This window comes from Lepidochelys olivacea (assembly GCF_965140295.1).
Source record: "Lepidochelys olivacea isolate rLepOli2 genome assembly, chromosome: 21".
Taxonomy (NCBI): Eukaryota; Metazoa; Chordata; order Testudines; family Cheloniidae; genus Lepidochelys; species Lepidochelys olivacea.
The window spans coordinates 10,357,759-10,368,162 of NC_140431.1; the positions used below are offsets into that span (position 1 = coordinate 10,357,759).

At 50.8% G+C, this 10,404-nt stretch overlaps 1 protein-coding gene across 7 annotated transcripts in view; it reads right to left on the reverse strand.

Annotated features, from left to right (window-relative positions):
- GRM4 (glutamate metabotropic receptor 4) overlaps nt 1–6,348 on the reverse strand; it is a 205,449-nt gene extending 199,101 nt beyond the window's left edge. For 5 of the 7 annotated variants that reach the window (XM_084611524.1, XM_084611525.1, XM_084611521.1 and 2 more), the window contains exon 1: nt 5,858–6,348. The gene's annotated coding sequence lies outside the window, so the exon portion shown is untranslated. Of the gene's footprint in view, nt 1–5,428; nt 5,518–5,642; nt 5,726–5,857 lie in introns of those variants that run through there. The other 2 variants (XM_084611523.1, XM_084611522.1) reach the window with 2 other exon arrangements.
- Nucleotides 6,349–10,404: the final 4,056 nt, after the last annotated feature.

The window sequence follows — 10,404 nt, forward strand, 5'->3', positions numbered from 1 at the left end:
TAGATCATATCCAAAGGGAAAACAGGGGCAACTGTGTGATTGCAGCACACTTTGATCACAGGATTTCACAACACCAGGGCAGTTCTTTGCATGCTACATGCCAACTCTAGGAGGGGACAAACTCTTACTCTGAATGCTGCAACAACATTGATTTCTATGCAGTTACTGTATAGTTCTGCTCCATGTGACTGGGAGCAGAATTTGGGCTGGGGTTCCCAAACAGTTATGATTTAGGTCACCATAACAGCTCTGCAATACAAAGGTGAGTTTATTGGAGCTGTATTGTAACACCATCACATCACACGGATGTGTCCCCCACCCCATGATTTCAGAGGGACGTAGAGGCATTCATTCAGCTTCACCAGCCTGTGCAAGGTAGGAAGGAAAATATCACACCCAAATTACAGATGGGTAAACTGAGGCACAGAGATTGAAATTATTTGCCCAACTCAATGGCTATTAGCCAGAATGGGCAGGGATGGTGTTCCTAGCCCATTTGCCAGAAGCTGGGAATGAGCGACAGGAAATGGATCACTTGATTCCCTGTTCTGTTCATTCCCTCTGGGGAAACCTGGCACTGGCCACTGTCGGAAGACAGGATACTGGGCTAGATGGACCATTGGTCTGACCCAGTATGGCTGTTCTTATGTAACTTCACCCACCAAAGTCACCTGTTAAGCTGGAAATAGAACCCAGGAGTTCTGCCTCCTAGTACCCTGCTCTAACCACTAATCCACACCTTTACAGAGCTGGAGAGCAGAACCTAGAATTCCTGCCTCCCAGGCAGGGGCACCATTTCAGAAAAATTTGGGGCAGCAGGGAACGGGGGGGGCAAAGCTGCGTCAGCATATAGAAAATGTTAGGTTAATAGGTTATCTCCTGCGACATCGGGGGAGGCAAAGGAGTGGCGCATATACACCTGTCAGAAGTCTGGGGAGACAACTGCCCCCCTTGACACTTAGCAAATTATGCCCCTGCTCCCAGTCCCCCGCTTTAACCCCTAAACTGCAGTTCCTCCTCCCTACTGGAAAGAGGCGCTGCCAATGAAGTGATTAAAATCCACTCATCCTAAATAGCATGGACTCCCCAGTGCGAAAGCTCAACAAGGAGAAATCCTCCCTTTGTTCCGTTGCTGTGGCTGTTGTGAGTTTAAACCAGCATCATGACCCTTTTGGGTCTTGCTAACCCTTTGGAGAGCGAGGACCATCTTATTAAAGCATAATATTCCAATTACCTTGCACTAGTTTTCCCCCACTTGAGAGGCTATTATAGGGGACTTTGCTTTGGCTGTAGATTTTGCTGCCAAGCCTGCATTAAGTATAGCAGAAGCGGGGCGGCCGAAGAATTAGTCAAGAAATGGCTTAAACAAAGTGGAAACCTAAAGAATTCAGGTTTAAGTAGCCCAGTATTTGTTTGCCCAAGCTAGAAATTTAGCCCCAGGGCTATGAGCAAGTTCTTGTAGAAAAACACAGACCCTGTACTTAAACAAAAAAAATTAATTAAAATCTGGCCCCAATTCAATGATGTCTGGATTAACTAGCATGGCCAGTACCATGAGCTCTTATGCAATGGTGACCCAATTAAAAGAGAGCTAATATCTACCTCCACTGGATGTGGTCCAGCTAATGGCCACATCTTCTGCATGCTCATTTTTTAAAAGGAAAGCGGAGCGCTACTGAGTAGAAATCTCTGAACCGTACTGTTCATAATAAATAAAGTTCATAAATAATAAACAACATTCCAAACGGAAGTAGCAGCCTTCATTTAGGTCCTTATAAAACTATTCTTGCCACACACACACACACGTGGGGCCTGACCCAAAGCCCATTGAAGTCAATAGAAAGATCAGGCCATCTGAATATATGTAACTGCAGGCAAGTTCTCCCTCTCTTGTTCTTTGGAAAAAAGAGCTAGTTTTAATCCCTTGCTTTCATGGATTGTATCGCACCAAAAAGGAACATTGAAGAGGACTGGGAGAACGTATCAGCCAGAGATCAGAGGATTTCACAGAGCGACAGGCAGAAAAGCAAAGCAGGGTTTCTGATTTGAACCAGCTGATTGTACTAATAAACAATCCCAATGTATGGGAGTTGGAAGAAGTCGGTCTTCATTTCTGCGTGTACAAATGCAATGAAAACTTTACATTAATTTTTGATAACCACTCGCTCACTGGGGCAGCTCAGGCCTAGAATGACAGAACTGCCCAACTTTCATCTCATCAGAAATCGTCAGCCGCAAACGGGGGCCCAGGATCTTGCCACATGCACATCGCCCCCACCCCATGTGCAAGTCCCAGGATATCACTGTATTATTAACGGACTACCCCCCTTCCACACACCCCTTTTCTAACCAGCCATCATTGGCAAGGCAGTTTCAGTGGAGCATATCCTGATGTCCCCAGAGAGGCTTCTTGCTAGGCCGTGATGTGTAATGCATGTGCTTGTAAAGTCCTTACATTTCAGAGAGGCGACACCCTTATTGCTACAAGAAGACAACGAGGGGGGGGGAGAGACTGACAGAGCCAAGCAGCAACAGCAAGATTAAGGGGCCAGCACAAAATTAGCGGAAGAATACTCAGGTTGGGAGAAGAGGAGAGAGGTATTTTATGGTGGTTTATGATTAGGTGAAGCTGTTTTCAGCACATCGATTTTCTTCCACCTCCTTCAAATATTCAGGAGGCCGAAAGACAATCAGGCAAGCAACGCAAAAGTTGAAAAGCACATTTTTCCCCCAGGTATTTTGTGACAATATTTCTGGGCCTCAGCTGACAGAGGAACTGTCAGCCAATAGCCCCATGCACTTTCCAGTCTGATATTGACAAGAGGCCATGCAGGGCTTAATTTGTGGCAGGGCTTGCCAGGGCTGAGCCCCAGCACTTCTGGGCTTGCTGTATCAGTTATCAAAGTAGAAAAATTGCTGGAGCCCTGGCATCTCGCTCATTACAAATTAAGCACTGAGGCCATGGAAAGTGGTCAGGGAAGGGGATTGGGACTGCAAGGATCAGCATCGTGAGGGGTGGGGGTGGGAGGGAGGGATTTTGTTTTGAGTGTAAACTTCTGTTTCACTTCCCTCTCTGCTTTTTGTATCTCTAGATCTAACACCATAGTATCTGAGCCTCTCACAATCATTTATCCTGACAGCAGCCTGTGAGGTAGGGAAGGCTATTATCCCTATTGTACAGATGGGGAACTGAGGCACAGAGAGACTTGCCCAAGGGCACATGACGCAGGAAATTGAAGCTGGGTCTACAAAGTCCCAGGCTAGCACACTAACCATGGAACCAACCCTTCCTCCCTTAGAGCATGCTAGGAAGCAGGAAAGCTGCCCAAACTGAGGGGAGCCGGGGACAACCTGCCTTCAGAAGCAGCTTGTGCTGGCCATTGTGGGAGACAGTTTCTGACCTGGGATGACCTACGGTTCCTGTGATTTACCCCTCACTCCCCTCAGAGAGCTCCCACCCCAGGGCCAAACTCACTGGTGAAATGGCTCGGATAGCTGAATGAAGGAGAAGTGTGAGGTATTCCTGGCAGAAGAAAAGGAGCACTGCATCTTGGAGCATATTGTTTTGGAACTGCAGCTGGGATTGAGGGGGGGGGGGGTCCCCTCCTCACCCTCTCCCCTTCAGTCCTGAGCTGCACTGCAAGGCAGGGGTGAGCCTTTTCCCAGGCCAATGCCTCCTTTCCCCAGAGCAGCAGGAACTTCCACAAGGAAGGTGCCCTCGACTCAGGCTCTCCCTGGTAGTTGAAGGAAACGAGATGCTGTAGGAGGAATGGAGAAGTGAGATGAGCTCTTGATCGAACTGCTGGTACTTCCCTGAGCTCCTGGAGGCATTCTGATCTCTCCTCACCCACAGGCTGTGCCTAGGGCAACCAGCCAGCACATGGGACCTCCTCTGCTTCTCTCCTCCAGCCCAGCCTTATATTGTTCCCTCTTCAAACCCAGAGCCAAAGGTCAGCCAGCAACAAGGATGACTCATCCCTGAGCCTCCTAAGTGTAGACACAAGCAAAATGATGGTGGTGGTTTTTGGAGACAAAAGCGCCCTGCTAGGGATGAGCTGAGCCCAGCAAACTTATGACACTTAAAACACATTACAATAGAAAAGTGGGGAGATGGGGGGGAGAGACCAGGTACCAATCTTTGGGCTGTCCGGTACCAATCAGATTTCCTTTTCAAAAGAAATCCCAGCTCTGCTGTTACAACAGCTCTGACTAGAGAGCCATAGCCCCGGAAAGAAACACCCAGGGGGGACGCGTTTGTACCCAGGACACAGGCAAGGCGCGGATCACCACCACCTCTGGCTTATCGGAAACGTAAAGGCTGTTGGGAAGCTAGACTCATGCCCCTGCTCTTCACAGACAACCGAGATAACACCTGGCCTTCTCACCCTCCATTGACAACCGAAATTTCCCACTGGCCTAACAGGGGCAGCTGCAATTTCCTCTGCAATGGCAACACGCCCCTTTGCCCTTCTGCTGTGGGTGGGAGCCCAGGGCAGCAATGCCAAGCAGACGCCAGGGACGAGACAGCCTGACCAGTAACTACACATGCCTGGATCTACTGGACCGGTCCACACAGAGTCACAGTCCGCGGCTCTCGCATTTGCAATATCTTCCCCGGCCTCCCTTCTTATTCGCTCCTGCAGAGAGCCCTGGGAAACGCGTCCCCTCCCCTAACCGCTGTGCTAGGATCCCAGCCTCCGCTAGACCGACATGAGTTAGCGGGGGGACTGAGTGTGCAAGCCAAGAAGCAAGCAAGCGGGGCGGGGGGGTGTTAGCGGTTAGTAAAAGCCAGACTGATTTCCAGCCCCGGAGCCACGCTCTGGGGAAGGTGGTGGGGCTAATTACCAGGCAGGATTAGCCAACCAGACCTGCAAGGCGGGGGCGGGGGGGGAGAGAAACAGTCCCCAGCACAACTGGGGGCGCTGCGGATGCAAACTACTAACGATGCAAATTAGTTGAAGAAAGAGTGAAATTGAAACAGCCAAGCAGCCTCGGAAAGCACATTGAATCCGGCTCACCCCGCCAGCGTCCGCACCGGTTTCAATCGTCTCCTCCTTAGTTCCTTTCCTTTGCTTTCCCTGGCTGCCCGGGCAAGCATCTTTCTCCACGTTAGGCTCGATTTAATCCTTGTTGAAAGTCTTTCTGCTGAACCTTAGATTGCCGCAGTCTGCCTCCCCCCCCTTAAAACTGTTATCGGGGTTCAAACAATACCTCAATCTTGATGCAGATGCTACATTAAAAGCACAAGGGGGAGAAGGAACAGAACCCAGCCTGCTGCGGAAGATGCATCTTGACTTAACGTCTTACGTGCCTGTTCCTTTGCCGTATCTCTCTCTGCCCCTGTGGTATTGGGGTGCGGTTATATTTATGGCAGGAGAGGGAAGGGTTCCCCACCACCACCCCCGTCCCATCCCCTTCCTGTTCAAACCTGCAATCCCAATGAGGCGTTGCAATCCATCAGCAGGACCCTTCATCGCCTAGCCAAAGCCCCTGGCTGTGCTGATGGCTTCATTAGCATGTCCTCGAACAAGCAAAGCCCCCAATTCAGAGGTAAACCGTCTTCCCACTCCTGCGCCCCCTCCATCGAAATAGTAATAAGGATCGGATAGCTCAATGGGACCTAGGCTCCCCCAGACACACACCTTGTTAATTACAGCCCTGCAGGTCAGATGCTTTCCAAGAGGGGGCATTTTTGGTCTTGAAGAGAAGGAGATCGGTCCTCGGGATTGCTCCTTAAAAGCCACTTTTGGCTCATGGCGAGAAGCCCCGTCCGGCCTGACTGGAACCCACACCGCACAGGAATCGCACCGACGGGGATCAAAGGGTGTGGGGGGGGAGGAGAAATTGAAGAACTTACCCCTCCGCACCCGGGAAAGTTGGGCGAAATCCGAATCCTCTCGGCGCTTTCCAAGCCCCTGGCTTCCCGGAGCAGCCTCGCAAGGAGCTGTCCACGGATCCTAAGGTGCTGAAGCCTCTGGCTGCCTTCCCACCCTCCCCCGGCCTTTTGCCCAGCGGCTCGACCGATGGCAGGTTTCACTCGTCTCCTTCCCGAGCCTTACAGCGGAGCGCGCGTCTGCCCAGCACCCAGGGCAGCCCGGAGAGCGGTGGCTAATTTCTTTGGCTTGTTTTACCTGGGCACGGCCAGTTCCCCACTCCAGCAACAGTAATCTCCGAGCCCTTCCCCGGGGCTGCAACGGAGACCCGGCTTCCTCCACTCTACGCCTCGATAGCAAGGAATAATGCAGACTCGGGCCTGGTTTTGTGGGGGTGCCAATCCCCCCCTACACACGCACACACCCCCCTTGGACAAGCCGGTTTAGGTACACACGGCTCACCCAGAGGAGCTGCCCACTTGCATGGTGCTGAAAGAGATTCCCAAGCCAGGCCAGCCAGATGGGGAGTTGGAAGGGGGGTGGGTGGGAGGGGGCTCTGTTATCCACCCCAGATCTTGCTGAAAGAAAGCTGTATTCCAGGGGCAATGAGATGAACCCGCTTCCGCCAGCGCGCGTCATCCAATTGCTTTATGAATTTAAAAGAAACCCTTTAAATTTGACGCATAAGGCAGCGGAACTGCCGCTGGGGAGCGGGGGAAGAGAAAAGGGGAGCTGTTGGCTGGCGTCCGGGGGGGGGGGGGAGGAGAATCCTGGCTGACCGTCAGCGGTTGATTTAAAACCTCAAAAAAGGTCCTCCAGGAAGAACGAGAGAGATCAGCTGCGAGGGAACGGTCCGGGCATCCTCCCGCCCCCCAGCACTGCAAAAAAAAAAAAAAAAAAAGAGCGAGAGAGAGAGATGTAGGAGATGAGCCAGAGGAAGGGAGCGGCAGTCACGCTAAACTAAATTCAGTCGGATAACATCTGCCGAGCAGCACAGAGCAGCCAGCGAGAGCGAGCGAGCCTTGGAAGTTTTGCAGTGCGAGCTGCGGTGAAGCCCAAGGCTCCGATTGCGGCCGGCCTTTCAAAGCACTAGCGCACCTTGGCGGTGGGCAGCGAGAGGATCGTGTGTGCAAATGCACTTCACAGCCATCCGACACCCACCCGCAAAGCCCGACGCACACCCCCTCCGCGCACAAACCCGGACGCGCCTCACACCGAACGGCCCCTCTGCCAACCCACGCACCGGGCAGCGAAGGCAGGGATTCCACCAGAAACCCTCCTTCCCCTCCGCCCACCCCACTCGGGCCCCTTTTAGGGCTGTCTAAACAACGCACCCCTCCGCGCCAGGTCTGCGACTGGAGGCTAGCTGGCCATGCTAGGACTCCCTGTTTAGAACTAACCCCCCCCCCCCACCCCCTTCTCTAAGCCCCAGGAAGGAGGGGATTGATAGATAACCTCGTCCCTTAACATTTCCAGGGCATCTTTTCACCCCTTTAATACAAGAACGGTCTGGTTAAAAATCAAGGCACGGTGCGGTCTGTAAGGAGGTTGGGTACCTGGCAGTAGGTGTTTGATAGACAGATCAGTGCCTGGGGGCAACAACTAATTTTCCGAGAGTATTTTTACAGTAAGTATGACAGTGGTTACAACGCTCAGGCTCCTTGGGGTCTAGGCATGCCTCTGCCACGGTTCAAAATGAAGAGTGTTAAGAAAGCCCCTCCCCATGCCTCAATTTCCCCACCTGTAAAATGGGGATAATTGTATCGACTACCGCTCAGGAGTGCGGCAAAACTTAAAAGCAATCGCTCTTTACAGAGAGCACTTTGAGATCCTCAAATGAAAGGCATTATTATAGGAGGACACTCTTTGGGGCAAGGACTGTCTCAGAGAGAGTGTAAGTAAATCACACACACGCACAAGAGGGTTCTGATCTCTGGGTCTGGGTCCCGCCAGCAGTGCAAATAATAGTTTCGTTTCCTGCACATAGTCAGCACAGCACGTGGGTTGAATAGTGTCTTGTTTTGCTAATAAACCAACTCATTGGCAGACACTAGTGGCTCTGAAGAAGTCGTTGCGGTCTATCAATTCATTAATCCAGAGGGGGCAGGAAAGAGGCCCCTAGTAATAACCATTGACACAGCAACTGCTTTAATCCATCATGGTAATGACTGGTCGCTAATCGGTCACTAGAGGGCTTCTGAAATGTGCCTTTCACTCTATAGCATGGTGCTCGGAGACCACCGAAAGCTGTAACTGGAGTGTGTAGCAAAGTGTCTCTTTAAGCCACCTAAAGCAAAAGGAGTCAAGAACACAATAGAAACCAGGGGCTAGATCCTCAGCTAGTATGACTGCTCCATGGACAGCTGTTTACTCCAGTGAGGATCTGGCCCTGCATTGGGAGTCACTAATTTGATTTGCTTCCCTGCCTCACCCTTTAACGGGTGAAATTAAATATAAACCAACTCTTAAAATGAAAGTTTAGAGCTTGGTTTTCACCTACAAAGGTAATCAGGACTTTCTGAAGTGCACTTCTCAGGCCTGCCTGAAATAATGTATCTAGGTGTACAGCAGGGAGCTTGAGCACATACCAAGATATCTTATGCCCCAATGTAGGGTTAAGTAAGATCCTTAATAAATAATACCACCACCAAGCTCTTATATAACCATTTTTCATCTATAGATCTCAAAACATCAAAGGAGGTCAGTATCATTACCCCCCTTTCACAGGTGTGGAAACTGAGGTATGGAGTGGAGACATGGACATGCCCAAGGTCACCCCACAGCAGAACCCAGGTCTCCGTGGCCCTGTCCAGTGCTCCAGCCATTAGCTATTGTTACAGAGCTGGATTTTCAAGACTTCAGGGTCTGATATTTGAATGCTCAGAGGCTGGACTTCCCAAAGAGCTCAGAGCCCTTTGAGGAACCGAAAGAGCATCCAGCAGCTCCCAGTAACACACCATCAGCAAGTTGCAACAGAGCCTAGCACCCAAACCCATGTGTTCTTCTGAAAATAGCCCCTATTCCTAATGAAGCCAATGGCCACAGTCTAACTGACTTGGATGCCTGCAGGATCATGTTCCTAGCTTCAGTCCTGCAGCTTATTTTGTTAAAATGATCTCATTTATAGAAAGCTACGGTAGTTGGGATTTTTGTTGCTGTTCTGGTCTGGAAGAGGGAGGAGGGGGCCTGAAATCAAATCAATCCCCAAAGCCTCCCAAAATGTTCAACCTGTAAAGTGTGTGCAAGTAAGAGGAGATTCAGACCCCTTAGGCCAACTCTCATTCATTTACACCAGTGTAAATCCAGAGTAACTCTACTGAAGGCAGTGAAGTTACTCCAAATCTACACTGGCATACCTGGATCAGAATCTGGCCCTTTGGGGGTGGGTTGTTGGGTTTGTTTTTTTAAGAATTGAACATCTCATGATGGAAAGTATAGTGGGCCATTTCAAATGTTATTCTGAGATGGGGGGGGGGGGAAGAAGCTAAAGAGAATAAAATATCTCCAGACATTTTAAATAGCATACTGCTCCCAGCAACAGCCTTGTTCACCTGAATACAACCTGCAGTCACTATGCTCCAACATCCCTGGTCCCAGAGGCTACAAGGAGCCACTCTTACTTTGCTCCTCTCAACAATGGCCAGGCTTCTACTTCTACAGATCCCATTGATCGCTAACAGCTGCAGGATCAAACCTCTCAGCCTGAGTGCTATTGGAATCTAGGGCACCCTCTCCAAAGGCAGGGAGACTGCGTGGGACCACAGTCCTACCTCACGGCCTGCACAGTATAGGCTGCACCCTGCCCCTTCTGCAATGGGCATGGAGAGGTCAGGCTCCCATAGGACTGATGGTGACAAGTCTGGTCTGAATGATGCCCTCCCACCTGCAGCAGCTTAAGGATATAATATAGCCCTTGGGGCTCCTCTGAACTCAACCACTCCCATGAGAAGACCCTCCCTTGGAAAGATCTGCATCAGGAGGGGCTACTTAAAACAACCATCATCCCAGTGCAAGGCATTTGGTGAGGGTCAGCGACTGACTGTGGGGATGGGATGATCCTAGAGACACAAGCAAGCCATTCAGCACCCTGCATCAAGGTCTTTATTGCTGTCAGAGGAGCATCCCTAGAAGACAATGAAAGCCTGGGACGTCAGCCAATCAGGCTGTGGGAATTGCCTCATGCATCTGAGAAGAATACAGAACACGCGCACCCAACAGTGTCTCTGTTGAGAAGGCAATGTCACCACATGAGCAGCTTAGTCATGACTGCGAGGAACACAGAAGCAGCCCTCTCCTCCCCTGACCCTTACAAATCCAGAATATGGGGTGCCCTGAGCCAAGCCTCAGCCGGAGCTGCGTGGAATGGCAAGTTTATGGCTGGATTGGGACATTAGGCAGCCCTGAGCAATGGGGTGGTTACAAAAAGGGAGCTAAGAGGCTAAGGAAATGACAGAATAAGCTGTACTCCCCACCCTCAGAAATATCTATAGGAAGTGCTGGGACTGACAGTTTCTCCCGTTTTCTCCTTATC